This window comes from Oryctolagus cuniculus, chromosome 11, assembly GCF_964237555.1.
Source record: "Oryctolagus cuniculus chromosome 11, mOryCun1.1, whole genome shotgun sequence".
Lineage (NCBI taxonomy): Eukaryota > Metazoa > Chordata > Mammalia > Lagomorpha > Leporidae > Oryctolagus > Oryctolagus cuniculus.
In genome coordinates this window covers 114407440-114413579 of record NC_091442.1, presented here as the reverse complement: position 1 = coordinate 114413579, position 6140 = coordinate 114407440, and the positions used below count along the sequence as shown (strand labels likewise).

General features: G+C 56.7%; 1 long non-coding RNA gene across 1 annotated transcript; it reads left to right on the top strand.

Moving 5' to 3' along the window:
* Positions 1 to 2149: 2149 nt before the first annotated feature.
* Positions 2150 to 5683, top strand: LOC138844436 (uncharacterized). The gene is made up of 2 exons (XR_011380280.1): positions 2150 to 4925; positions 5050 to 5683. It is a non-coding gene; the product is annotated as an uncharacterized lncRNA (long non-coding RNA).
* Positions 5684 to 6140: the final 457 nt, after the last annotated feature.

The following is a 6140-nucleotide window of genomic DNA, read 5'->3' as shown; positions in this document are numbered from 1 at the left end:
CCTTGCTGCGCCTGCAGGCCCCTCCCCCGGCTCACCAGCTCCCGTCACAGTCACAAGGCCCCCCTGCACCCCCGGCAGGCGCCAGGTTCTCTGCCAGCACCGGCTCTTCCCTCTCCCTGGAACGAGCGCCCCGCCCACCGGGTCAGCGGTGAGGCCTGTTCTGTGGGACACGGCCTGGTTTCTTCAACAAGGCCAAGGGAGTCAGGAGGGGAGGGGGGGGACAGGAAGAGAGAACCCCGCCCCCAGGTGCAGTGTAGGGACCCCCTTTAGAGCCCAGTGGGAAAGATGGGATTTTCACTGGAAAGGGGCCTGAGGGGGGCTTGAAGTTAGAAAAGCAAATGGGGGGCGGTTGTTGAATGGGCGGTGGTGACAATGTCATTCCTGCCATGTGAGCATGTGCGTGCGTATGTGTGTGAGCATTGCATGCATGTGTGTGAACATGTGCGTGTGCATGTGTGCATGTGTGTGAGCGTGTGTGCGAGCAGTGCGCATGTGTGCATGTGTGTGAGCATGTGCATGTGTGTGCGTGTGTGTGCATGTGTGTGAGCATGTGCGTGTGTGCATGAGCATGTGTGTGCGTGTGTGCACGTGTGTGAGCATGTGTGTGCATGTGCGTGTGAGCATGTGCATGTGTGTGCATGTGTGTGTGTGTGCGTGCATGCGTGTGCGTGTGCATGCATGTGTTTGTGATTCTCCATAACAGAAAGTGAACCACGGAAACCGGAGTCTGGCTGTTGCACTCCCCTCCCCTCCCCGCCCCCTCCCCCCGCCCCACATTCAGGCCCAGAGAACATCTGTCTTCATCCAACTCACTTCCTGCCCCCCCCCCCACGCCCAGTGCACGGCCGAGCCTGGGCTGGAGGCTCGCCCTGCCTGATTGGCGCTTGGCTGGTTGCCCTGTCTCCCGGAGGCCCAGCTGATGGCTCCCGGTTCTGCGCACTTGTCCGAGCTGCACCCAGCAGCACGCTCCCCTGGGCACAGTCCTGCCCACTGCCCGTCCTGCCCACTCCTCCTCCAGTGAGAACTTACTGCTCACCTCCTCTGCGGGTGGGGATCTTAGATGCCACTCAGGGGCCCTGGGCACAAGTCCTGCCCGCAGGAGGGAGCTCCAACCCCGGCCCAGACTGCGTGGGAAATGCGGAACAGGATGAAGCCGCAGGATGGTGGGAGGGAGCGCTAAGCCGTTGGGGCATGTCGGGGAGCACCAAGCAGGGGCACGAGGGGACGCTGATCCGGATCTTGAGCCCTGGAGGGCAGCACTTGTTGTCCTGAACACAGGGCTGAGACCCTAAAGGAAGACCCGAGTGTGGGTCCTGCTAGCGATGACCGCTGTCTTCCACGCCACCTGTCTTGCCTTGCAGGAGGAAGACGAGGTGTGTGGCTGGCAGGGGTCCACGCAAACAAGGGCGCCCTACCTCCTTCCCTGCCGACCTCAGCTGCTGAGGGACTTGGCCCCAGCACTGCCCCCCGCCCAGAGCACAGACCCTGCAGAGGCAGCTGCCTGTTCCCCTGTGTCTCACCCGGGGTTGGGCACACAGCAAGCTCTCCACAAACACCAGCTCGTGATGGCAGTGGGTGTCAAACTCAGGCCAGTAGCAAGCTGCCCATGTAGGATCACAGGAGCTTGGGGTTTGGGTCAAAACAGATTCCAGAACCTGCTGTGAGAGGAAGGGCCCCAGGGTCCTCTCTACTTGGCTGCCGGGGCGGTTACAGTTGTTGCCTGCTGGAGAATGGGATGCGGGTGAGCGAGAGGTGAGTTCAGCACCACGGACAGAGCCCGGCCCCGCCTCCCTCTCCGCCAGTTCCTGGGACTCCAGGGGCCAGGTGGCTCTGTGCGGGGGCTCAGGATCCAGCCCAGCCAGCACTCCAGGAGCAAGTTTCGGGGAGGCCCCTGGTCCTGCTGCCCCAGGGACAGCGCTGACTCCACACAGGGAGGGGCCTATGATAGACATCCCCTCGCTCGCTGTTATCGGTTGTAAGCGCCCCCGTACTGTGCAGGCAGCAAAGCGTGGAGCCTGAACCGTGATTACAGGTTAATCCTCCAGACGTGGTGTGAGTACCCGCTGTGTCCAAGGGCTGTGCCAGCCGCCAAGGGGCGTGCAGGGATGAGAGAGACTCAGCTGCTGGCCCAGGCAACCTACAGCTTGTTGAACACGGTCTGTCGGTTGTTAGGAAGGAGAGTGGCTTGGAAGAGAACCAGGCCTCTAGCCAGTGAGTGTGGATGCCAGGGGCAGGCATTGTGGCGTAGTGGGTTAAACTGCTGTTAATCGCATATCAGAGTGCAAGCTCAAGTCCCGGCTGCTCCTCTTGCAATCCAGCTCCCTGCTTATGGGCCTGGGAAAGCAGCAGAAGATGGCGTCAGTACTTGGGCCCCTGCCACTCCTGTGGGAGACCCAGATAGGGTTCCTGGCTCCTGGCTTTACGCCGGCCCACACGTCACTCTTGCAGCCATCTGGGGAGTGAACCAGCAGATGGGAAATCTCTTTGCCCAGGGCTCTCACACGGGACGCGAGCATCGTAGGCCACGGCTTCACCAGCTCCTCCTCAACACTGGACCTGCACCTTTGCCGACATCCCGGGGCAAGAAGCTGGCCCTGAGCATGAGGCCCACTCGGTGTGCCGGCTGGTTTGCAGGAGACATTTATGTCGTCTAAATCTGCGTTACGTAATTCTGATTGCTTTGAAATGGAATTCGAGTCAACTCATATAGTCAGGAGGTTACTGTTCCACATGTCTGCATAACACACCACCGCGGAACTTAGTGGCTCCAAGCGGCAGCGGCACTGGGTTTGCTTGGGAGTCGGGGTTGGCAGGGCTCGGCGAGACCGCTGGCTTCTGCTGCCCTGGGTGTCTCGCGGGAGGCCCAGGCTGGGGTGGAGTCACCCGGAGGCTCTCCCGCCTGTCTGATGCCCCAAGGCTGGGCCCCCCCGGGCATCGCTTCCCACAGGACATTGCAGGGTCGCTGGCCACTTGCATGTTGGCTCAGGGCTGCAGCCAAGAGAGCGACGTGGAGGCTGGGTCCCCCTTAGGGGCTGGCCTAGGAAGTCAGGCCGGTCACTTCATTCGAAGCTAGGGTCAAGATCGGGGCGATCTAGACTTCCTCCATTTTATTTTATTTTATTAAATATTTATTTATTTATTTGTTTGTTTTTGACAGGCAGAGTTAGACAGTGAGAGAGAGAGAGAGACAGAGAGAAAGGTCTTCCTTCCGTTGGTTCATCCACCAAATGGCTGCTACGGCTGGCGTGATGCACTGATCCGAAGCCAGGAGCCAGGTGCTTCCTCCTGGTCTCCCATGCGGGTGCAGGGCCCAAGCACTTGGGCCATCCTCCACTGCCTTCCCGGGCCACAGCAGAGAGCTGGACTGAACGAGGAGCAACCGGGACAGAATCCAGTGCCCCAACTGGGACTAGAACTTGGGGTGCCGGCGCCGCAGGTGGAGGCTTAGCCTAGTGAGCCGCGGCACCAGCCAAAGATTTATTCATTTATTTGAAAGGCAGAGTTACAGAGAGGCAGAGAGAGAGGGCTTCCATCTGCTGGTTCACCCCCTAGATGGCCACAATGGCCAGAGCTGCGCAGATTTGAAGCCAGGAGCTTCTTCTGGGTCTCCCACGCAGGTGCAGGGACCCAAGCACCTGGGCCATCTTCACTACTCCCTGGGTGCACGAGCAGAGTGCTGGATTGGAAGAAGAACAGCAGGGACTCAAAGCAGTGCTCATGTGGATTACCGGTGTTGCAGGTGGTGGCTTAACCCGCTGTGCCACAATGCCGGCCCCCACGGTGTGAATTTTTAAAAACTGTGTTCAGTACAAATGACATAAGATTTTCCATTTAAACTATTTGAAGTGTACAATTCAGTGGTATTTATTTTTAAAGTTAGCTATTTAATCATTTTCATTTATTTGAAAGATGGAGAAAGAGAGAGACCTTCCATTCTCTGGTTGACTCTCTATGTGCCAACGAAAGCCAGGTTGGGCCAGGCCTACCCAGGGGCCTGGAACTCAGTTAGGGTCCCCAACATGGGTGGCAGGAACCCAAGTACTTGTGCCATCACCTGCCACCTCTCAGGGTGAGCAAGAGCAGAGAGTTGAATTGGAAGTGGAGCTGGGACTTGAACCCAGCCACTTGTGAGAGTGGGGTGCACCAAGTGACAGCTGGGGCCAGTGGCTTTCATTTCATTCAGTGTGGCCCAAATATCAGAATGTCGGAATGTTTCAGCAGAGTGTTTCCGGGGTGCATCCCTGCTGCCGCGTATTTTCGCACCGTGTTCCTCTTCATGGCAGCATACTACTCCACTGCCCAGGCTCGCTGCATTTCATTTATCCGCTCACCCATCAGTAGACATTTGGGCTGTGACTGAGTCACGCTGCCCTGAGTGTGGGTGCCTGCATGTTTTGGTCCACTGCTGCTTTCTACTCTTCGGGGAGAATCTGCCCAAGTGGGACTGGGGGTCGATGGTGATTCTGTGTTTAAGGTTCTGGGGGAACTGCTACACTGTCACCCACAGCTGTTGTACAGCGAGTAAGGGGTCCAGCTTCTCCCCGGGGCCCAGCTTCTCCCCGTCCACACCAACACTTGCTCCTCTCTGTTTCTTTCGTGAAGATAATGCCACCATCGTGGGATGAAGCAGCTGCCCCCCGTCTGGTGATGCTGGGTGCCGTGGGCCATCTTTGCCTGCGTCTCTTCTTCGGAGACGTCCCCTCCGGTTTCCTTGCCCAGCTTTTGCTCGGGTTGTAAAGTCTTGGTTCTTTTTTACGACCGTGCAGTATTCCAAACCGGTGTGCCCGGCAGTGCCCTTTGTTCGCCTATCTGGTTGTTCCGATCACACACACACTGCTCGCTTCCTCGCACACGTGCTGCCCTGCACACGTGGGAGAGCCGTGGAGGGCCAGTTCCTACCGCCGGGCTTGGTGTGGAAGGAGAAGGTGCGTTTGTCGTTGGGGTGGCTGCCGTCTGATCGCCCTGGGGTGCAGGGGGTGCAGGCCCCGCTGTGCACCATCAGCAGCTGTGTGAGAGAGCGAGGCTGACTTTTTTTTTTTTTTTGGACAGGCAGAGTGGACAGTGAGTGAGAGAGAGAGAGAGAGAGAGAGAAAGGTCTTCCTTTTCTGTTGGTTCACCCTCCAATGGCCGCTGCAGCCGGCGCACCGTGCTGATCCAAAACCAGGAGCCAGGTGCTTCCTTCTGGTCTCCGATGCAGGTGCAGGGCCCAAGCACTTGGGCCATCCTCCACTGCACTCCCGGGCCACAGCAGAGAGCTGGACTGGAAGAGGAGCAACCGGGACAGAACCCAGCGCTCCGACCGGGACTAGAACTTGGGGTGCCAGTGCCGCAGGCAGAGGATTAGAGGCCTGACTTTAAAACCAGCGCATATGTTTCCAGCATTGTGCCAAAGACTTTGTCTTCCTTGGGGGATGCTAATCTGACATTTCCTAATACCAATTAAAAAATTGGCCTAACATTGCACCCTGTTAAGGGATTTGCAACTTAATTGCATTTGTTCATTAAACAGAATTAATATCCAATAACTTGCCATCAACAGAACTAATTTTGACCCTGTGCTATGACAAATCTACTTATGCTGTATGTTTTAAAAATCTGCTCAAAGCTAAAAAAAAAAAAAAAACCTCCCACCAAAGCTATTATTTGAATACCAGTTGACTGATTAAAAAAAAATCAGACTCAATCACAATTTGTCTGCCCGTCTTTCCAAATGCTACAAAATGTGTTTTTCTCAATTCTTTCCCAGAGGGATCGCTATGAAAATTCATGACTGACAACTCTTTTTTCTTATGGAGAGTGTCTAACAGCGCCGGAGCAGCTCCCACAGCGTTCGGTGTCACAGCGCTTGTCGCCAGCCGCATAGTCCTTCAACTTGCATTGAGAAAGGAACTGAAAATCAGGAGGAGCAAGTCGGGGCCCCATTCCGGGAGGTAAACAGACCATAAGCACATGAACCGCACCCTATCAACACACGTTCAAGGTTAGCTTAGCCAGTCTGTTTGCAGGGACAGTGAGCAGAGTCCCATAAAGGAGCTGATCCGTAAATAAAGTCAGGGCAGCCAACTCACACAGCCACCAGCGTGACCTCGTCCCACGCACCCATAACAGAGACGCGGGCCAGATAACACGGGACGTGCCAG